This window comes from Sus scrofa, chromosome X (genome assembly GCF_000003025.6).
Source record: "Sus scrofa isolate TJ Tabasco breed Duroc chromosome X, Sscrofa11.1, whole genome shotgun sequence".
Taxonomy (NCBI): Eukaryota; Metazoa; Chordata; class Mammalia; order Artiodactyla; family Suidae; genus Sus; species Sus scrofa.
In genome coordinates this window covers 125,655,768-125,679,604 of record NC_010461.5, presented here as the reverse complement: position 1 = coordinate 125,679,604, position 23,837 = coordinate 125,655,768, and the positions used below count along the sequence as shown (strand labels likewise).

Sequence of the window (23,837 nt, the reverse complement as noted above, 5' to 3'; positions counted from 1 at the left end):
ACTGACAATACAAAATGTTGAAAAGGTTGCATAGAAACTAGATCTCTCAGAGTTCCCACTGTGGCACAATGGGATCCATCTTAGGAGCTCCAGGATGCAGGTTCGACCCCCAGCCCAGTACAGTGGGTTAAGAATCCAGCATTGCCACAGTGCAGGTTAGGTCAAAACTACACCGTGGATCTGATCCCTGGCCAGGGAACTCCATATGCCACAGGAAAGCCAAAAAAGAAAAAAGAAAGAAAGAAACCAGATCTCTCCCACATTGCCGGTGGGAATGTAGAATGGAATAGTCACTCTGGAAAACAGTTTGGTAGTTTCTTTAAATATTAAACATCTAAATAACCCAGCATATAACCCAGCAATTGTATTCCTGTGCATTTAGCCCAGAAAAGTTAAAACTTGTATTCATGCAGACACCCGTACCTGAATGTTCATAGCAGCTTTATTCACAACAGAAAAATACTGGAAGCAGCCCTAACGTTCTTTGATGGGTAAATGACCGAACAAAACAAAAAAATTAATTAATGACCATCTATGTTTAAGTCTATGATTGGATTTTCATCTTTTCCACTGACTTGTCATTTCTTACTCCAATGTCCCAGTTTTGATAAGTGTATATTTATAGTAAGTCTTAGAACCAAGAAGTGTAAGTTCTATAACCTTTTCACTATTTCTAAAGATTTGCTGGAACCCCTAAGACATATGTTTGCCTATTCTAATAGCTGCACAGCTTTGTCTTCTCTAATGCCTTGCTCCACAGATTTCATCTGCCTCAGCTACTCTGAACTCTGAACTTTGCCTCCTGAACTCAGCTTGGAATCCCAGCTCTCTGTGTGGGGGTCAGGAAATTGTCAGGAGGCAAAGAACTGGGGTGATTCTTGGGGCTTACCTTGTGAGTTTCTCTCCTCCTGTAGATTACAGTCATGTGCTGAGCATTGTTCAACAGCTGTAAACAGCTTCCTCCCATATTTTATGTAGCTTTATGATTTTTTTTAACAGCAGGAGTGCTAATCTAGTGTCATTCCCAATATAGGTTTATTATTTTTTTTCCTGCTTAAATCATCCAGATTCAGCTTCTGTTGCATGCAACTAAGAACCCTGACTGATGCAAGTTGCTGCTTTATGCTATGCTCCAATAGGTGCTTAGCATTCATTATATGAATTAATCTTCGCTTAGAGGAATCCTTCCTTTTAGAAACCAAAGGCATGGGCAAGAGGCACTTCTAACAGTGGTAAGAGGGGTAACAGGAGAGAGGTTTCAGTGATAGAAGCATTCCAGATGGAAGAAGCATGTATAAATGCACAAGAGAGTGAGCATGATAAGAAATATAGTATGACACCTTTGATATTTTCGAGGGAATAATTCTGAGACTTTCATAAATTCTCCAATCCAATAAAAGCACTATAACATAGAATTTCCTCAATAAAAGGCAGTAAACACAATGGTCTATATCACATACAACCTAAAGGATGGTCTTTAAGTACCCCTCCCACACACGTTATCATGGGTACCTCCAGGATAACCAGCCATCCTCATTTCAGCAAAGTCTTACATCCCAGGGAATCTCTCAGTCCTGGGCAAACTGGAATGATTGACCACTCTTGAAAATTGTTCTTTAGTATAATGTGACATCACTCACCTAGCTACAGTTGATTGGTTCTTCATAAGCCAGACTTAAACTTGGCTGATGAATCCCTCCCTCAGTTTTATGGCTATGGACCACAGTGTCTGTGGCAGCCCTGGGTGCCTCGCAGACTTTCTTTCAAGAGAAAACCTACTGTCAGGAATGTAGTCAGCTACCAGCCTCCAGCTGTAACACTTTCAGGATATTTTTGCATCATTTGATTCAAAGCCAGTCCCATCCCAGGCATCCCCAGCTATTTTCTGAGTCCAGGCGGGCTAATAGAGCCATTTCTCTTCAATGTTGGATTCCTCCAATCAGCAGCCTTTGCTGGAGTTCTCAGTTGGGCAGGCTGATACTCCCATGGAGTGGCACTGCAACCTGAGGCACTCCCTACCCATTCCTTCTCCATGTCCTCTCCTTTAACAACTATCAGACCTGGGTTGTGAACTGAAATCTCTCCCTAACCCTCCTCTTTATCTTCCTCATCATTACCCACACTAAGTCTCTAGATGCCATCTTGGCATCCCTTTCTCAGATGATCCAACTTGGCATAGCGTGTCTCCCTAGTGGTTGAAGCTCTGAGAAGAAAATTTAGCAAGGTGACAGTAACTATATTTCCTGTTGCAGTGATATGAGAAACAAAAGGAGGCTTGGTGGGAGGGGTGGGGGAACGAGACGGACAGCGAGGGAGAGAAAGGGAAAGGGAGAGAGAGAGAGAGCACACAAATAAATGTATGAGGAAGAATAAGATCAAAGAATGATGGGGTCTTAATGGCATTGGAACCCTTGGTTTTGACCATCCTTGAGGCCTAACTGTACCTGGTCCTTTCCAAGTTTTGAATGTTCCACTCCAGAATTTTGTGAGACACCCCATTGTCTTTCCATAAATTTCTCTCTTTCACTTAAGTTAGTTTCAGTTAGGTTTTTTGTTACTTCCAACGAATGAAACGCCTCTTTACTGCAAAACTTATTGTACAGGCTACTGAGTTTGTGCTGAATCATATTTCTGTTGATACATCCTGCTCATATCCTCAGACACAAAATTACTACTTTTCAGCTTTTACCAAATTTTTATCCATTAGTAGATAAGGGAAATTTTATATGGTCTAGATGATTTCTTCTGAAAACTTTTTAGCATTCATTTGTTTCTGTATATATATAGGAGAACCCTTGTCATAGACCACACCCTCAGGCAAATTCAACATTGCATTGTGTACGGAATGTTTACTTTCTGGCTAAAGCCACTTTTAGTTACATAATAAAAGTTACTTCTATTATGAATCATTCTTTCTTTCTTTTATTTATTTTTTAACCTTTCAAAGATCAGTAGAGTTGGTTCTTTTAAAGATCATTTTGACAATTCAACATTCTAAATTACAATACACACTTTGAATCACTTTTCAACAGCTCTTAAGGTTATGAACAGAAATAGAAAGCATGAAAGCTTCATTAAGATGCAGATAAAACCAAGATGTAGATGTTGGCCAAAGATGATGGCTCCCAGACATCATTCTTATACAACAGCAAGAGATGGTGGTAATTTAGTCTAGAGCAGGGGTTGTAAAATTAGAGTCAACAAGCCTAATTCTGCTTCCTGTCTATTTTCATAAATAAAGTTTAATTGGAACATATCCACACTCATCATTTAAATATTATCTGTGGCTGCTTTTGCTCAATGAACGTGGACTTGAATAGTGGCAGAAAGAGGCAGCATGTGCCCCACGAAGCCTAAAATATCTACTATCTGAGCCTTTAAAAATTGTCAACACTTGGCCTCAGGTACTAATGGTACAGGTGGAGACAAACAAATGAGCAGATTATATTTTTGGAATTAGAGCAGGGACAAGTCTGGTGAGTACTAGCAACATAAGGAAAGGAAGGCCAGTGTGACTAACACATAAAAAGACCCAGATACTATCATTGTTTTTTCTTTTCTTATTTTGCAGTACATTTATACCTATTGTTCTTCATTCAGACACTAACTCACTCATTCAACAAATGTTCTTTAAGTTTCCACTCTGTCCTAGACACTATATTGGCTGCTTCACACCAACACACACAAATCATAATAAAGGAAACCAACAAGTAAACAATTACAGCAGAATAAGTGCTAACTAAAAATGAAGAGGAAAACAATTCAATTAATGCAAAGAAGAGGAAATAAACTTTTGTTTCACTATCTATTCAACACTTACCGGATATGCCATGTCACCTTCCCCAAATTGTACCCGAACCACCCTTTCCCTGGTTGGCCACACCTCCCCTCCTCCAGTCACTAAAATATATCACCATCACATCACCATACAAAATACATCACCATAATACGCATAGAGCATTTACTGTGTGTCATATATGGCCATGTACTTTATACACATTATCTCATGTCATCATCACAATCCTTTCATACAGATACTATTATTATGCTCATTTGTGAAATAAGAAGTCGAGAGTCAGAGAACTGAAGTCCTTTGCCCAAGTTCGCATATGTGCTCACTCAGGGCAACTATTTTCTTTCTCCTGCGCTCTGGCTTGCTCTGTACTGATGCCTAATGTTAAGATCATTGCTGCTTGATGGTATCACCTATCAAAGGCACCACTACCACTGCCAATACAAAGTCTGTGCCAAAGTCTTATGTCTAGAGCACTAATATTTGGGTCCAGGATATTGTTTCTTGAAGTTCTTAGTATTGTTTCTCATAGATGCCAAATATCTGAGAACAATGAACATATTTGTAAAAGAATTCTTTGTGGTTTTTACTCGTGCTGGCTTCTTTTTACAACTCTTACACCGGCTTTATCTACCAACCTCTTGCCTCTTTCTGGGTACTTTCCATGTGTTGATTTCACCTTACCTTTATTGATCTTATTCACTCTAATCACTGCTGTCATGCTCCTTCCTATTACAAGACCTTTGATCGTACTGTTCCCTCCCTCTGGAATGTTCCTTTTCCTGTTTGCCTGGCCAATTCCTATTTGTTCTTTAAACTCCATAAGGGCATGAACCCTATCCGGTTTTTGTTTACTTTTTTACACCCAGTGCTTAATACTGCACCTGGCATTCGGGAGATACTCATTAATGTTTGCTGCATGAATGAATACCACTCTATCCCCTGACCTTATTCAGTTATTCCTCTGTAGAGTGATTCATATTCAAGCTATACTCTTTTTTCTATCTATTCACTGAGTGTAGACAATTCTCAACAAATATTCACTGAGCACATAATATATGTTAGGTTCTGAGCTAGCTAGGGACTTGGAAAATAAGTGGGAAAATTATGAACTTTTTGCTCTCGATAAGCTACTTGTTCATTGGAGGGCACAGGCATGCAAAGGGAGAGATTACAATCCAGAATGATAAGTGGTACACTTGAGGCCTGTGCTGGATGGATTGGTCATATTGCACTGACGAAAAAGGAAGCTATAAATTTATCTGGGACAGACAATGAAAAATTCACAGAGAAGGCAAAATCTAAATTGAGTCCAAAAGAATGAGCACCAAATTTCCAAAGAGACAAATAGGGGTACAGCTCTGGCAGAAAGAGTTCCAGAGGAAAAGTAGGAAGGGTTTTTCTTTTTTTGTTGACCCCGACTTCTACAAACTGTTTGCTTTATTATTACCCTTTCGACATTAGACTAACAATTATCACCTCTGATAACTACAATACTGCTCAGTTTCCCATTTTCAACGTCTATATATTGATTCGTTGTTTGCTGTTGCTCTCAATTTCTCCCTCCGCCCTGAATTTCCATTGCATATGTTATTTCAATGAAATATTTTCTCCTTCTTTGCAATACGTATGGTTCTTGAATTTTTACCCGCATGTGTGTTCCTAAAGGTGTGTTGCGTTCTAGCGCTCACTGTATTTACTACTCTACCTGGACCTTGGGTTCAAGGTGCTCAAGCGAACTGGTGGGCGTTCAAAAGTGAGTGGTATGCCATGTAAGATCAAGACAGTGGTGGAAGGATACTGGAAGAATGTTAGTCCTAGGGAACCTCAATAAATCACCATAAATAGGAGCGAACTGGGAGTATCCCTGAAAAGGCAAGCAGGGCGACCTGGCTTTTACACGCAGAGTTACACAGGGTCCATCCAGCCTCCTCTCCGCCCCGCTGCTTCCAAACCTGCTCAAGGAAGGCAATCCACCGGCGCGCCCCAACCCAGCCCTCCGGGACCCGAGGCTCCCGCACGCCCCCCGCAGCCGGCTGGGTCCCCGGCGCGCGAGGCCCCCGCCCGGCACGCCCGGAAGGAGAGGGGCGGGGCCTCCAGGCCGCGGGGCCCGGCGCGCGGGGGGAGGGGCGCGCGGGGCCGCCGTTCTGGGCAAAAGGCAAAAAGGCGGGCGCAGGGCTGCCTGCCGAGGCTCGCCTTGCTTTCAGTTCCTCCCGCTTCGCTGAACTGGGAGTCGCGACCTCCAGCACAGGTGGGTCCTGCCCCGTGGATGGCGGGCGGGGGGCGGTGGCCTGGGTGGGGGCGGTGAGTGCGTTTGCCCAGGCTCTGGCTTTCAGGCCTGGCGCAGTGAGAGGGCGGCGGCTCCTGCCCTGGCTGCTCGGCCTCAGGGCGGTGGTACTCACCTTAGCCCTGGCAGAGGAGAAGGCCACTTGTGCCTTGCCGCAGGGCGGGCGTCACGGTTTGTGCCAGATGTGCGACAGAGTCCGCCTGGAGATCAGCGCGGTGTCTGATGGGCCTAGTGCTTGGGAAGAGCTGGAAGAGCCGGAGCAACCTCGCGGCGGGACTGACGGCCGGACTACATTGTCTCAGACTCTATCGGACTTGCCCGCCCTGGGTCTGTCCTTGACTAGTCGTGTTTAGCTTTCTGCGAGTCCCTACCCTCTCCGCGCTTCACTTTGCTCGGCAGTGCGGTGGAGCGGGAACTCGGCTGTCTCAAGACATCACAGCACTGACTTTCTTTCCTGCTGATATCCACTAATGTTTTCTGTCCCGATTTTATCCTTTCTGTGCCCCTCCTGAGCAAGGCTACCTAGCAAGAGTCGGGAATGGCAGGGCAGGGCGTCGGGGAGGCTAGTCAAGGAAGCTGTCTCTCTGTTCTCTGAAAAGCCTGTTTAGGCTTCTTACTTTACTGACTGCCCTGAAAACCGGAAACATTCATTCAGTCCCTTAGTTGAATGTTAACAATGAAGAATGCTCTTCTGAATGCTTTACCATTAAAAGTTTTACCCAGATGACAAATGATTATCCAAAGTGTTATGTGTTCCATGAGTGTAGTACACGGCCTAGCAAAAATGTCATCATAGAAGACTTGGGTGACATAACTGTATACCCAGTGGATGAAAGGAAAATGCTATCTCACATGGAGGAGCACATCCGTAATCATTGCCATAGAGCAGTCTATTAGGGCTGCCTCTTCGCTTGGAATTGCCCTTTCAGGAAACACCATAGGAAAAATGACAGTTTATTTTACACTGACGTAGCTATAAAGGCAAAGAATTAGAAACACTATGGAAGGACATTGTCGTGTCATTCTGATTTGTCCTCAGTAAGGAAATGGTGATAATGATAATGGCAACCATATGCTATGCACAGTACTGTAATCTTAACAACAAGGAGAGGTGAATGTGTTTATCCTTATACTTAAAAAGGTTATACATTATCTCATAACCAGTACCATGAAGGGAATGTTTGCTGTGTTGGTTGAGTCTGGGGACATCTTTGCTTGTCCCACCTCTCTATTTCTGGGAAGGGCGGACCGGGAGGGATCACTTCCTGCTTGTGGTAACGGTACCAGGAACCACAAGCTGTTTTGTATCTCTGCTTGTTAACACTGGGAACAGCAGTAAACTACCCAGATTGATCACTCACTGGCTGCAGTGTTTTTGGCAGCCGTGCTTTCTGCCTGCCAGGACGAAGAAGGCGGGAGGCGGGCCCTGGAGGAATAACCCCCCTCTGAGAGGAAGAGTCTCTTTCTGCCTGGAGCCAAAGTGAACATAGATCCGCTCGTTGTTGGGGGCCCTGGGGACCCCCTTTCTACGACACCAAAGGTCCCCCGTGCCCATGTGGGCTGTACGTGATGCACCTGCCATCGTCCGCACGTGAAGAATTTACGGATGGGAGGCTCCGGGCAAAACCTGGTCCGTGCCACACCTGCAGGCTTTAGGCAAGGAGTGGCTGCCGATGGGAAGGAAGGTGAGTGCTCTTCGAGGTGTGGGGCCCGATGATTTCCCAGATGGTCGGCAGAGTGAGAGGGACATTCGGATCGACGTCTGCTGAGCTGACCTTGCGGGTGAGCGTGGGCCTGGCTGTTTGTTTGGCAGGACCCGGTGAATGCCTTGGCCATGTTTTTACTCTGTTCATTCATTCTTTCACTCCAAAGACAATCAATGGATGCTCACGCTGTGCCAAGATGCGGATCCACTCACTGAGATTAGCAGTTCAGGAGGACAGTACGTTCGAGAGGACGACGGGCATTCGGCTCTGAGCATGTTGAGTCTGAGGCATCCTCACTCTTCCCCATTCCCACGGCCAGATCAGTACAAAATCCTGTCCCTTCTGCATCCTGAGTGTGTTGTAAACCCATCCACCTCTCTTCGCCCCCACTGCTAGTCAAAAGTTCAACCCAGCAGCATCCTTTATCTATGAATTGGAAAAAATAGCGTGAAAGACCCAACTCCTCGTGTGAGCCTCAGCCCTCCTGGGAAGACCACCTCCCCTCCCGTGGGCACAGCAGCAGCGACAACAGCGCACGACAGCCCAGGGAGCTCTGTGCGGCCCCTGATACATTGTCAAAGACATGGCCTTGTTTTTCCTCCCATTCCCGAGGGGTTTTTAAAGGTTGTATCGAGATGCAGTTTACATACCAGGAAACGGACTCGCTCAAGGATTTTCGGGACGTTTACCGCGTGGTGCCGCCATCGCCATGATCCAGTCTGAGATCTTTCCATCCCCCCATCACATCTCTCCCCTGCCCGTGGGTACCCAGTCCTCTTTACCACCCGAGCCCCTGGCGGCCATGGGTGAGCTTCCTGTCTCTGTGGGTTTCCCTGCCATGGACAGTTCCCGTAAGTGGAATCACACAGCATGCAGGCTTTGGGGACCTGCTTCTTTTCCTTGGTGTGAGGCGTTCGAGGGGCGTCCACGTCGTAGTGTGACTCGGCACTTTATTACTTTTGGGGGGGTGGGGGTGGGGGCGGGGGGGCGCACGCTTGGCATGTGGAAGGCCCCGGGCCAGGGATCAAACCCGCCCCACAGGCGTGGTGTGCACCGCAGCTGTGGCAACACCGGGTCCTTAACCCACTGTGCCACACGGGAACTCGCAGTACGTCATACTTCTGGTGGCCACCCCGTGGTATATAATGTGTGTCTATACCACCTCTTGTTTGTGCACGTCTGGGTGATTTCCACCTTGGGGCCATGGGTGAATAAGGCTGGTAGGGGCATTCACATCTCAGATTTGGGGTGTACATATGTCTTCAGGGCTCTTGCATAGATACCTAGGAGTGGGGTTGCTGGATCAAATGATAGTTGCGTGTCTCATCTTTTGCCGAAATCGTTTTCCCAGGGGGCCGCACCATTTTACATTGATTACATTCACATGCACCACCAGCCGTGTATAAAGGTTTTAATTTCTCCACATCCTCACCAATATTTGCTGTTTTTCCTTTTAATAAATTTACAGCTGCCCTTGTGGGTGTGAAGTGATACCTCTTTGTGGTTTGGAGTTGCATTTCCCTAATGACTAATGATGCTGACCGTCTTTTCATGTTTCTTGTCCATTTATATATGTCCTTTGGAAAAATGTCTATCATATATTGTGCCCACTTTTCAATTAGATTGTTTCATATATATTTAGTATATTTATATACAAGACCTTTATCAGGTATTTTAAGTTCAACTTGTCATTTTTCTTTTCCAGATAGTGCTTTTTGGTGTTGTAGCTAAGAACTCTTTGGTTAATCCAAGGTCATGATTTTTCTCCCGTATTTTCTTCTGAAAGTTTTACATTTTTGCCTCTTATATTTTTGTCCAATCCATTTTGACTTAGTTTTTGTGTGTGATGTGAGGTAGGGGGCCTAAATAATCACTTTTAAATTGTAGTATAATTGACCTACAACACTGTGTTAGTTCCAAGTGCACAATATAGTGATTTCATATTTCTATATATTATAAACTGATCACCATAAGTCAAGTTACCACCTATCACCATTGAAAGATATAATATTATTGTCTGTATTCCCCTTATATACATTATATCCACATGACATTTATTTTGTAACTAAAAGTTTTGTACCTCTTAATCCGTTTCTGTCCTCTCCACTTAACCTCCCGCCCCTCTGGAAACAACCAGTTTGTTCTCTGTATCTATGAGCTTGTTTCTCTTTTGTTAGCTTTATTCCTTTGTTTTGATTTTTAGATTTGAAATATAACTGTAATCATAAGAGAAATCATCTTTCTCCATTTGACTTATTTCACTTAGCATAATAAACTCTAGGTCCATTCATGTTGTTGGAAAAGGCAAGATTTCATTCTTTTTTTATGCGTTAATACTCTTCTGTATGTGTGTGTGCGTGTGTATATGTGTTGTGTACCACGTTTTTACCCATCAGTGAACACTTAGGTTGCTTCCATGTCTGGGCTATTGTAAATGTTTCTGCACTGAACATAGAAGGTGCATGTATCTTCTTAAATTAATGCTTTTGTTTTAGGGTATATACCCAGAAATGAAATTGCTAGATTATATGGCAGTTCTATTTTTAATTTTTTAAGGAACCTCAATAATGTTTTCCATAGTAACTGTACCAATTTACATTCCTGCCAGCAGTGTGCAAGAGTTTCTTTTTCTCCACATCCTCACCAACACTTGTTACTTTTTTTGTTTCAGTATTCAGTTTGTTTATGTATTTATTTATTTATTGTCTTTTTAAGGCTGCACCCACAATATTTGGAAGATCACGGGCTAGGGGTTGAATCGGAACTGCAGCTGCTGGCCTATGCCACAGCCACAGCAATGCAGGATCCAAGCTGCATCGGCAACCTACACCACAGCTCATGACAACGCCAGATCCTTAACCCACTGAATGGGGCCTGGGATTGAACCCGAGTGTACAGTATTATATGTTATGATTATTACAAATAGTGATTCACAATTTTTGAAGGTTGTGTTACATTTGTAGTTATGATAAAATATTGGCTATATTCCTTATACTGTGCAATACGTCCTTATAACTTAGTTTATACCTAATAGTTTGTACTTCTTAATTCCTTACCCCTTTGTTATCCTTTCCACCTTTGCTCTCACCACGGGTAACCACTAGTTTATTCTCTGTATCTGTAGGTCTGCTTCTCTTTTCTTATACTCACTAGTTTGTTGTATTTTTTAGATTGCACATACAAGTGGTATCATAGAATATGTGTCTTTCTCTGTCTAACTTATTTCACTTAACATAATACCCTCTGAGTCTATCCATGATTCTGCAAAAGGCAAAATTTCATTCTTTGTTGCAGCTGAGTAGTATTCCATTGTGCCTGGGCATGTCTCTCTCTCTCCCTATACACACACACACACACACGTGTACATATACATCACATCTTTATCCATTCATCTGTTGATGGACACTTAGGTTGCTTCCGTGTCTTGGCTATGTTAAATAGTGCCCCAATGAACATTGGAGTGCATATATCTTTTTGAATTAGTGCTTTCATTTTTTTCAGTTATATACCCAGAAATGGAATTAATGGGTCATATGGTTACTTTATTTTTATTTTTTGAGAAACCTCCATGCTGTTTTCCATAGTTGCTACACCAATTTATATTCCCACCAACAGTGTATGAGGGTTCCCTTCTCTCCACATCCTTAATATATTATTTGTTGTCTTGTTGATGATAGCCATTCTGATGTGTGAGGTGATAGCTCATTGTGGTTTTGACTTACATTTCCCTGATGATTAATGATGTTGAGCCTCTTTTCATGTGCCTGTTGGTCATCTCTATTTCCTCTTTGGAAAAATGTTCAGTTCTTCTGCCCATTTTTAAATCAGGGTATTCGTTTTTTTTGATGTTGAGTTGTATGAGCTGTTTATAAATGTTGGATATTAACCCCATATTGACCATAACATTTGCAAATATTTTTCTCCCATTAAGTAGGTTGTGTTTTCATTTTGTCAATGATTTCCTTTTCTGTGCAAAAGCTTCTAAGTTTAATTAGGTCCCATTTGGTTATTTTTGCTTTTATTTCCTTTGCTTTAGGAGACAGATGCAAAAAAAACCAGCTATTGGAGTTCCCGTCGTGGCGCAGTGGTTAACGAATCCGACTAGGAACCATGAGGTTGCGGGTTCGGTCCCTGGCCTTGCTCAGTGGGTTAACGATCTGGCGTTGCCGTGAGCTGTGGTGTAGGTTGCAGACACGGCTCGGATCCCGAGTTGCTGTGGCTCTGGCGTAGGCCGGTGGCTACAGCTCCAATTCAACCCCTAGCGTGGGAACCTCCATATGCCGCAGGAGCGGCCCAAGAAATAGCAACAACAACAACAACAACAAAAAAAAAAAAAAAAAAAAAAAAAAAAAAAAAAAAAAAACCAGCTATTGTGGTTTATGTCAAAGAATGTTCTACCTATATTTTCTTCTAGGAGTTTTATGGCATCCAGTCTTACATTTAGGTTTTTAATCTGTTTTGAGTTTATTTTTGTGTATGGTGTTAGAGAGTGTTCCGATTTCATTCTTTTACATGTAGCTGTCCAGTTTCCCCAGCACCACTTATTGAAGAGACTGTCTTTCCTCCACTATATGCTCCTGCCTCCTTTGTCAAAGATTAGTTGACCATAGGTGCTTGGGCTTGTTTCTGGGCTTTCTGTCCTGTTTTATTGATCTATATTTCTGTTTTTGTACCCATACCATATTGTTTTGATGACTGTAGCTTTGTATTATAGTCTAAAGTCAGGGAGGGGAGTTCCCGTCGTGGCGCAGTGAGGGAGTTCCCGTTGTGGCGCAGTGGTTAACGAATCCGACTAGGAACCATGAGGTTGCGGGTTCGGTCCCTGCCCTTGCTCAGTGGGTTAACAATCCGTGAGCTGTGGTGTAGGTTGCAGACGCGGCTTGGATCCTGCGTTGCTGTGGCTCTGGCGTAGGCCAGTGGCTACAGCTCTGATTAGACCCCTAGCCTGGGAACCTCCATATGCCACAGGAGCGGCCCAAAGAAATAGCAAAAAGACAAAAAAAAAAAAAAAAAAAGATTGCTTTGACTATTCAGGGTCTTCTGTTGTTTCCATACAAATTTTTAAAAAAATAATAATAAAGTCAGGGAGCATGATCCCTCCAGTTCCATTCTTCTTTCTCAAAGTTGTTTTGGCTATTCAGGGTCTCTTGTGTTTCCATACAAATTTTAAAATTATTTGTTCTAGTTCTTCACAAAAAATGCCATTGGTGGAGTTCCCATCATGGCTAAGTGGTTAACAAATCTGACTAGGAACCACGAGGTTGCGGGTTCGATCCCTGGCCTCACTCAGTGGGTTAAGGATCTGGTGTTGCCATGAGCTGTGGTGTAGGTCGCAGATGCAGCTCAGATCCCGCAGTGCTGTGGCTGTGGCCCAGGCCAGCGGCTACAGCTCCCATTAGACCCCTGCCTGGGAACCTCCATATGCCATAGGTGTAGCCCTAAAAAAGACAAAAAGACAAAATTTTTAAAAATGCCATTGGTAATTCATAGGAATTGCATTTGCTTTGGGTAGTATAGTCATTTTAACAATACTGATTTCTTCCAGTTCAAGAACACAGTATATATTTCCATCTGTTTGTGTTGTCTTCAGTTTCTTATGTCAGTTGCTTATAGTTTTCTGAATACAGGTCTTTTACCTCCTTAGGTAGGTTTATTCCTAGGTATTTTATACTTTCTGATGTGATGATAAATGGGATTGTTGCCCTAATTTCTTTCTGATAGAAAAGTCTCTTGTCGGTTGATTTTTTTCTACTGCTGTTTTAGTTTCTATTTCATTTAATTCGCTCTGATCATTGTTATTTCTTTCCCTCTACTACTTTGAGTTTTGTTTGTTCTTTTTCTAAGGTTAGGTTTTACTTGAGATTTTTCTTATTTCCTGACATAGGCTTCTTATGACTATAAACTTCCCAATTAGAACTGATTTTGCTGCATTCCATAGGTCTTGTATTATTGATTCCTTTTCATTTGTTTCCAGGCATTTTTTAGTTTCCTTTTTGATTTATTTAGTGAGATACTGTGTGTGTAGAATTTTTTTTTTTTTTTTTTTTTTTTTTTTTTTTTTTTTGCTTTTTAGGGCAACACCCACAGCATATGGAAGTTCCCAGGCTAGGGATTGAATCAGAGCTACAGCTTCTGGCCTACACCACAGCCACAGCAATGAGGGATCCAGGTCGTGTCTGTGACCTACATGACAGTCATGACAATGCCAGATCCTTAACCCACTGAGCGAGGCCGGGGATGGAACCTGCATCCTCATGGATACTACTAGTCCAGTTCATTAACCACTGAGCCATGATAGGAACTCCCAGTAGCATATTGTTTAACCTCCACATGTTTTGTGTTTTTTGCAGTTATTTTTCTTGTAGTTGAGTTCTAGTTTTATAGCCATGTTTTTGGGAAAAAAAGGACATTATTTCACTCTTTTAAAACATTGAGACTTTCTTGTGGTTTAGCTCTATCCTGGATAATGTTTCATGTGCACCTGAAAAGAATGTGTATTCTGCTGCTTTTGCTTGGAATGTTCTATATGTTTTTTTAAAGTTTACCTGATCTAATGTGTTGTTTAAGGCCCCTGTTTCCTTATTGATTTTTCTGGTTGGATCATCTGTCCATTGATGTAAGTGGGGTGTTAAAGTCCCCTACTATTATTGTGTTAACTGTCACTTCTCCTTTATGTCTGTTAATATTTGCTTTATGTATTTGTGTGCTCCTGTGTTAGGTACATATATATTTACAATTGTTATATCTTCTTATTGGATTGATCTCTTGATCATTATGTAATATTCTTCTTTGTCTCTTGTAACGGTCTTTACTTTAAATTCTATTTTGTCTGATGCAAGTGTTACTACCCATTTGTTGTTGTTGTTGTTGTTGTTGTTGTTGCTATTTCTTGGGCCGCTCCCGCGGCATATGGAGGTTCCCAGGCTAGGGGTTGAATCGGAGCTGCAGCCACCGGCCTACGCCAGAGCCACAGCCACGCGGGATCCGAGCCGCGTCTGCAACCTACACCACAGCTCACGGATCGTTAACCCACTGAGCAAGGGCAGGGACCGAACCCGCAACCTCCTAGTTCCTAGTCGGATTCGTTAACCACTGCGCCACGACGGGAACTCCCCCATTTTATTTTTAATTTCTATTTGCATGGAATATCTTTTCCTATCCCCTCACTTTCGATGTGTCTATGTCTTTAGATCTGAAATGAGTGTCTTGTTGGCAGTATATACATGCATCTTGTTTTTTTAATCTGTTTATTCACTCTCTTTGTTTTGATTGGAGCATTTAGTCCATTTATATTTAAAATAATCATTGATAGTTATGTACTTATTGCCATTTTATCAATTGTTTTTTGTTTGTTTTTGGAGGTTTTTCTTATTTCTTTCTTCTTCTTTAGCTCTCTTCCATTGTGATTTGGGGGCTACGTTTAGTGCTACATTTGGATTTGTTTTTCTTTTGTGTGCGTGCACCTATTATAGATTTTGGGCTTGTCATTATTATGAGATTCATATATAACTCTCTCTTCTCTCCATATATATATATATATATATATATATATATATATTCATATATACTTACATACATATGCATATATATGATTATGTATGTTAAGTTGATAATCTCTTAACACCTGATTATTATCCTCTCATTTGTGTATGGCCTGCCCAGGGATATGGGTCTGGATTATACTGCACCTCTGTGCTTCCCCCCCATCTACCTTGTTCTGATTCCTTCTTTAGTCATAGATATTTTCTGCTAGTCTCCAGTTCTCTCTTATTGATAATTGCTCTGTAAACAGTTGGAATTTCGGTGTGCCCATGCAGCAGGTGAGCTTAGGGTCTTCCTACTACACCTTTTGGCCACCTCCTCCTCTTTCCCTTTTAGAGTAAGGACTTCCTTTAGTATTTTGTGTAAGGTAGGTGTACTAGTAATGAATTCTATGCGCATTGTGGGATTTTTTTATCTTCATTTTTGAAGGGTAGTTATACTGGATATAGAATTCTTGGTTGAAAACATTTTTTTCTTTCAGCATTTTGCATATTCTATTCCACTGCTTTTAGCAGTATGTGTCCTCTGATGTCTGCAGTCAGTTTTGTTCAGGGGTGAGCGAGCAGATGTTATTGTTGGAATTTTTATTTTTACTTAAGACTGGAGTCCTTAGTGTCATACCCAGGCCAGTTTATCATAATAGTCAGCAAAAAAAAAAAAAAAAAAAAAAAATTTGGATACTGCACTTAAACACTTTTGCAAGTGAAGTTTCCACCTTTTGCTGAGGGTATCTGCATGTGGGTTGGAGAACACATTCAGCATTCAGATACTTTAGATATCTGTCCTAGCTTTTACTTTCTGCCTGAATATGACCATACATTTAGCCAGGGATTCATAAATAACTGAGACACTCTCCACTTTCTCTTGAGCATGTGCACAGCCTTGCAGATCCCCAGAAATTTCTGGTACCTTATCAAAGCCTACATGGCTATTTTAGTCCCAAGAGCTCCTTGTTAAATTTTTACCTAACCTTTCACCTATTCCAAACATTATTGCAACCTCTGGCAGCTGCAATGTTTGTCTTCTCCAATTGATTTCCACCAAGAATGCTTGTGTTTTTGACAATTCCCCTGGGCATGTTTTTCCTCCTCTCCAATCAGTCCTCATGACTATCATGATGTAAAGCTGAGGTGGGAGTAAAGTGAGAGTGGCCCCATATTAAAATGACACAGACTCTACTGTTCTTATTGAGGTTCAATAGCTTGTCTGACATTAACACCTTCTACATGCTCTGGTCAATGTCTAGGGGACAAAATGGTTGTTTTTGATATTTTTCTAGTTTTACTGTTGCTTTTGGAGAGATGATTTGTAAAGACCCTTACACCACCATTCTGAAAGCCCCTTTCTGTCACCAATAATTTTTGCCTGTTCATCTGCAATAGCCATTTAATTTCTTCCAGTCCGGCTCCATCATCAAGGCCCTTCAAGGCAAGTTATTCAAGGTCCTCCATTTCCTCATCCCTGCCTGTCTCTCCAACCATGTATTTAGTCTGTCCTCTACACTCATTCTTTGATCCGCCCATAAAAATAATTATGGATCCTCCAAACTGGCCTGCTTCATCTTACTTCATGCTGTTTCTTTAGCCCCAAATGCTCTTTTCTTTCTCTTCAACCTTTTGTCAGATCAGACTTTACCTCTTCTGAGAAGTTTTGTCAAAATCACTCAGAAATCCCTCACTCTGTGCTCCCATAGCATCATTTGTAACCCCCTGTAATACACACTATGGCACTGTATTGTAATTGTCTGTTTAAATTTCTTTCCCCCAATAGACTGTGAGTTCTTTCATTAATCCTATTTATTGAGCTCTTATTTTGCCAGATATTATTCTAGATAGTGAGGATACAGAAGTGAACAGGCAGACAAAGATCCCTGCTGTTACAGACCATATATTGTAGACAGTGATATTCAAGTTCTCTGTGGTGAAGGACCAGGATTTTAAGCTTCAAATACATTGCAAACTGATACTTTCATTGGATACTTTTTAAGTATCTAATTAAGAATGCTTCAGTCATCTCAAATTGCTATAAAAGTTTGTGAATACTCCCAGTTAGTAACAGAGTTTGTGGTCTAACAGCAGGATCCATACTTTGAGTGACACTGTTATAGATAAGAAACACAATAGATATACCAAATATGTAAACTATAATTAAAGTGATGAATTATGGAAAAATATGTAGATTAAGTTAAGGGGAGTTCAGCAGTGGTGAGATTAATGAGTAGGATGATAGATTGCAGGCACGGACGAGAGATTGTAGTGATAATTAATTTGGTTAGGGATATCCCTTTGAGAAGGCACATTTGAACAAAAGCTTGAATATGGTGAGGGTTATCTGGGGGAGGAGTATTCCAGGAGGTGAGAACAGCTGAGGATCATGCCTGGTATTTTGAGGAAAACCTGTGTGTCTGAAGCATAGTGAGCATAAGAAGAGGAAGTCGGAGTAGTGTTTTTTAAATTGCTTCATAATATTCCATTGTATGATCATATTGCAGTTTATCCACTCTCCAGTTAATATTTAGGTTGTTTAATGTTACTTTTTTATTTTTATTTTTTCCATATAGTTGATTTACTACAGTGTTCTGTCAATTTCTACTGTACAGCAATATATATATATATATATATATATATATATATATATATATATATGTTCTTTTTCTCACATTATCTTCCATCATGCTCCATCACAAGTGACTAGATATAGTTCCCAGTGGTCTCATTGCTTATCCACTCCAAATACAATAGTTTGCATCTATTAACCCCAAACTCCCTGTCCATCCCACTACCTTCCTCTCCCTCTTGGCAACCACAAATCTGTTCTCCACATCCATGAGTTTCTTTTCTGTGGAAAGGTTCATTTGTGCTGTATGTTAGATTCCAGATATAAGTGAAATCATATGGTATTTGTCTTTCTCTTTCTGACTGACTTCACTTAGTATGAATCTGTAGTTCCATCCAAGTTGCTGCAAATGGCATTATTTTGTTCTTTTTGATGACTGAGTTGTATTCCATTGTGTATATATACCACATCTTCCTAATCCGTTCATCTGTCAATGGACATTTAGGTTGTTTCCATGTCTTGGATATTGTGAATAGTGCTGCACTGAACACACAGGTACATGTATCTTTTCAAGGAAAGTTTTGTTCAGGTATATACCCAAGGGTGGGATTGCTGGGTCATATGGCTCTATATTTAGTTATTTGAGGAAGCTCCATACTGTTTTCCATATTGGTTATAGCAGTTTACATTCCCACAAACAGTGCAGGAGGGTTCCCTTTTTTCCCACACCCTCTCCAGCATTTGTTATTTGTGGACTTATTAATGATGGCTATTCTGACTGGTGTGAGGTGGTACCTCATAGTAGATTTGATTTGCATTTCTCTAATAATCAGGGATGGTGAGCATTGCTTCATGTGCTTGTTGGCCATCTGTCTATCTTCTTTGGAGAAATGTCTATTCAGGTCTTTTGCCCATTTTCCATTGGGTTGTTCGTATTTTTACTCTTGAGTTGTATAAGGTGTTTGTTCATTTTGGAGATTAAGCCCTTGTCAGTTGCATCATTTGAAATTATTTTCTCCCATTCCATAGGTTGTCTTGTGTGTGTGTGTGTGTGTGTGTGTGTGTGTGTGTGTGTGTGTGTGAGTGTGTGTGAGTGTGTGTGTTTTATGGTTTCCTTTGCTGCGCAAAAGCTTGTCAGTTTGATTAGGTCCAGTTGGATTACTTTTGCTTTTATTTCTGTTGCCTTGAGAGACTGATCTAAGAAAACATTTGTATGGTTGATGTCAGAGAATGTTTTGCATATGTTCTCTTCTGGAGCTTTATGGTCTCTTGCTTTACATTTATGTCTTTAAGTCATTTTGAGTTTGTTTTTGTTCATGGTGTGATAGTGTGTTCCAGCTTCATTCATTTACATGTAGCTGTCCAGGTTTCCCAGCACCATTTGCTGAAAAGACTGTCTTTTCCCCATTTTATATTCTTGCCTCCTTTGTTGAAGATTAACTGACCCTCGGTGTCTGGGTTTATTTCTGTGTTCTCTATTATGTTCCATTGGCCTGTATGTCTGTTTTGGTACCAGTACCACACTGTCTTGATGACGTAGCTTTGTGATATTGCATGAAATCTAGGAGAGTTATGCCTCCTACTTGGTTTTTTTTAAATGATTTTTATTTTTTCCATTATAGTTGGTTTACAGTGTTCTGTCAATTTTCTACTGTACGGCAAAGTGACCCAGTCACATATGTATATACATATACATATATATCTGTATACATTCTTTTTCTCCCATTATCCTCCATCATGCTCCATCACAAGTGACTAGATACAGTTCCCAGTGCTATACAGCAGGATCTCATTGCTTATCCAATCCAAACGTAATAGTTTGCATCTTCCTGCTTATTTGTTTTTCCTCTGGATTGCTTTGGAAATTCTGGGTCTTTTATGGTTCCATATAAATCTTTGAGTTGTTTGTTGTAGTTCTGTGAAAAATGTCATGGGTAATTTGATAGTGGTTGCATTGAATCTGTAGATTGCTTTAGGTAGTATGGCCGTTTTATGATATTAATTCTTCCAACCCAAGATCATGGAATATCTTTCCATTTCTTTGAATCTTCTTTAATTTCCTTGATTAATGTTTTCTGGTTCTCATCATTTAAGTCTTTCCCCTCCTTGGTCAGGTTTATTCCTAGGTATTTAATTTTTGGGGGTGCAATTTTAAAAGGTATTATATATTTTTATATTCCTTTTCTAGTGTTTCATTGTCAGTATACAGAAATGCAACAGATTTCTGAATGTTAATCTTGTATCCTGCTACTTTGCTGAGTTCATTGATCAGTTCCAGTAGTTTTTGTGTGGAGTCCTTAGGGTTTTCTATATATAGTATCATACCTGCATACAGTGACAATTTTACCTCTTCTCTTCCAATTTGGATACATTTTATTTATTTGTTTGTCTGATTGCTGTGGCTAGGACTTCCAGTACTATGTTGAAGAAAAGTGGTGAGAGTGGGCATCCTTATCTTGCTCCAGACTTTAGTGGAAAGGCTTTCAACTTGTCTCCATTGAGTATTATATTGGCTGTGGGTTTGTCATAAATGCCTTTTCTTATGTTAAGGTATGTTCCCTCTATACCCACCTTGGTGAGGGTTTTGATCATGAATGGATGTTGGACTTTGTCAAAGGCTTTTTCTGCATCTATTGAGCTGACCATGTGGTTTTTTACTTTTCTTTTGTTAATATGGTGTATGATGTCGATTGATTGGCATATGTTGAACCATCCTTGTGGACTTGGGATGAATTCCACTTGGTCGTGGTGTATGATCTTTTTCATATGTTTTTGGATTCAGTTGGCTAAAATTTTGTTGAGAATTTTTGTGTCTATATTCATCAAATATATTGGCCTCTAATTTTCTTTTTTGGTGGTATCTTTGTCTGGTTTTGGTATTAGGGTGATGGTGGCTTCATAGAATGTCTTTGAATGTTCCTTCTTCAACCTTTTGGAAAAGTTTAAGCAGGATGGGTATAAGTTATTCTTTGTATGTTTGGTAGAATTCACCTGTGAAGCCATCTGGTCTTGGACTTTTGTTTGTAGGGAGTGTTTTTATTACATATTCAATTTCATTTCTAGTGATCGATCTGTTCAGATGATCTATTTCTTCTTGCTCAGTTTTGGTGGGCTGTAAGTCTCTAGAAAGTTGTCCATTTCTTCTAGGTTATCAAATTTGTTGGCATATAATTCTTCATAGTATTCTCTTATGTTTTTTTATATTTCTACAATATCCATTGAGATTTCTCCTCTTTCGTTTCTTATTTTGTTTATTTGGGTTTTTTTTTGCTCTTCTTCTTGGTGAGTCTGGCCAGAGGTTTTTCAATTTTGTTTACCCTTTCAAAGAACCAGCTCTTGGTTTTATTGATTTTTTTTTCGATTGTTTTCTGAATCTCTATTTTATTGATTTCCTCTCTGATCTTTATGATTTCCTTCCTTCTACTGACTTTAGGTTTTGTTTGTTCTTTTTCTAATTCATTTCGGTAGTGGATCAAGTTGTCGAATTGAAATGCTGCTGCCTTTTTTTTTTTTTTTTTTTTGTCTTTTTGCCTTTTCTAGGGCCGCTCCTGTGGCACATTGGAGATTCCCAGGCTAAGGGTACAATCGGAGCTGTAGCCACCGGCCTGCACCAGAGCCACAGCAACTCAGGATCCAAGCTGCATCTGCGGCCTACACCACAGCTCAGTGCAATGCCAGATCCTTAACCCACTGAGCAAGGCCAGGGATGGAACCCGCAACCTCATGGTTCCTAGTCAGATTTGGTAACCACTGAGCCACGATGGGAACTCCAATGCTGCTTCTTTTTTTGAGGAAGGCCTGTATGGCTATGAACTTCCCTCTAAGCACTCCTTTTGCGGCATCCCATAGATTTTGAATGGTTGTGTTTTCATTAGCATTTGTCTCAAGGTATTTTTTTAATTTCCTTCTTGATTTCCTCACTGACCCATTGGTTTTTTAGTAGCATGTTGTTTAGTCTTCATGTAGTCAGTTTTTTTCTCATTTCTTTTCCTGTGGTTGATTTCTAGTTTCATGCCATTGTGGTCAGAGAAGATACTTGAAATACCTCTTAAATTTGTTCAGGTTAGTTTTGTGCCCCAGTATGTGGTTATCCTAGAGAATGTTCTATGTACACTTGAAAAGAATGTATATTCTGGGTTTTTTTTGTTTTTTGGGTTTTTTTGCATGTAATGTCTTGAAAATATCAATTAAGTCTAACTGTTCTTCTATGTCATTTAGGATCTCTGTTGCTTTATTGATTATCTGTCTAGAGGATCTGTTCATTGATGTGAGTGGTTGTTAAAGTCTCCTACTATTAGTGTATTCCCATAAATTTTTTGTCTTATATCTGTTAGTATTTGTTGCATGTATTTGGGTGCTCCTATCTTAGAGGCATATATACTTATGAGTGTAATATCCTCTTCTTGAATTGATCCTTTTATCATTATATAGTGTCTTTATGGTGTTTGTTTTAAAGTCTGTGTTGTCTGATATGAGTATTTCAACTTCTGCTTTCTTGTCTTTTCCATTCGAATGAAACATCTTTTCCCATCCCCTCACTTTCAATCTAAATGTGTCCTTTGCCCTAAGGTGAACCTCTTGTAGACAGCATATTGTAGGCGCTTGCTTTTTTATCCAATCTGCCACTCTATGTCTTTCGATTGGAGTATTCAGTCCATTGACATTTGAGGTAATTATTGATAATATGTATTTGTTGCCATTTTAAACCTTGTTTTCCAGCTGATTCTATGTCTCTCCTTTGTTTCTTTCTTTGGTTGGATGATTTCCTTTTACTTTATGCTTGTGTCCTTTTCTTTTTAGTTTTGGTGAATATAATGTTTGGTTTTGATTTGCAGTTGCCCTGTTTTTCAAGTATGTTAACCCCTTCCTATATCTGCTTGCTTTAGCCTGATGGACATAAAGGCTCAAACACATTCTAAAAAAAAAAGCCTAGATTTTCTTACTTTCCTTCCCCACATTTTATGATTTTGAAGTCCTTTTTAAACATCTTGATGCTTGTCCTTTTGCTGTTTCTGTGTTTATCATCACTTTTTTGCAGTAGGTTTTTTTTTTTCTTTTAAATCTATATACTGGCTTATTTAAGTGATTGCTTTCCAATTGTGATTTCCTCTGTCATATCTCTTCTTACTTCTTTTTTATTTAGAGAAGCCCTTTCAGTATTTATTTTAGAATGGGTTTAGCATTGCAGTACTGTTTAATATTTCTTTACTGTTGCTGCAATGTCTCCATTTGTGAGAGACTTTCACTCAGTCTTATGATACCAATTCCTCCTTTTCATAATAAATATTTTGTACCAACTTCTTTACCAACCAGAAGTATAATTTATAAATAACAATCTACCTATACACACAATTTTTGAAATATCAACATTATGCCTTAGGTATAAAATACGTGAAAAAATTAATGTAAGTAATTTATAATAATATATCAAATATGCAAATACTGGAGCATGACTACTTGAAGTAGCCAAAATGTTTGGACCTATACATGGATTACCATGAATGTGACAACTACAAATACAGACTGATACCACAAAGTACAATTGTCATTGGTGATGTGATTTCCTAAAATAAATAGTAATTTTGAATAAATTTGTGAACAAAAGAAAATTCAGCCTTCTCTCAATTTACTTGCATTACTAGAAAATTTAGTGTCTATTAAATTCACCTAAAAATACACTATTTATGTGTAACTAAAGGCGTTATAGTCTAGGCTCTGGCCATTATTTTTAAAAAGTTTTTTCATCTATAGGCATGTCCAGGGTAATATTTTTAAAATTAGGAGTGTGAGGAGTTCCAGTAATGGCTCAGTGGGTTAAGAACCTGTGTAGTGTCCATGAGGATGTGGGTTTAATCCCTGGCTTTATTTAGTGGGTTAAGGATTGGGTGTTGTCACAAGCTGTGGCATAGGTTGCAGATGTGGCTTGGATCTGGTGTTGCTGTGGCTGTGGTGT

At 40.3% G+C, this 23,837-nt stretch overlaps 1 protein-coding gene across 5 annotated transcripts in view; it reads left to right on the top strand.

Moving 5' to 3' along the window:
- Positions 5,889 to 23,837, top strand: part of TMLHE (trimethyllysine hydroxylase, epsilon) — a 71,797-nt gene continuing 53,848 nt past the window's right edge. The window contains exons 1-2 of one of the 5 annotated variants that reach the window (XM_021080450.1): positions 5,903 to 6,044; positions 7,483 to 7,765. The gene's annotated coding sequence lies outside the window, so the exon portion shown is untranslated. Of the gene's footprint in view, positions 6,045 to 7,450; positions 7,766 to 23,837 lie in introns of all 5 variants that reach the window. The other 4 variants (XM_021080448.1, XM_021080447.1, XM_003135511.4 and 1 more) reach the window with 4 other exon arrangements.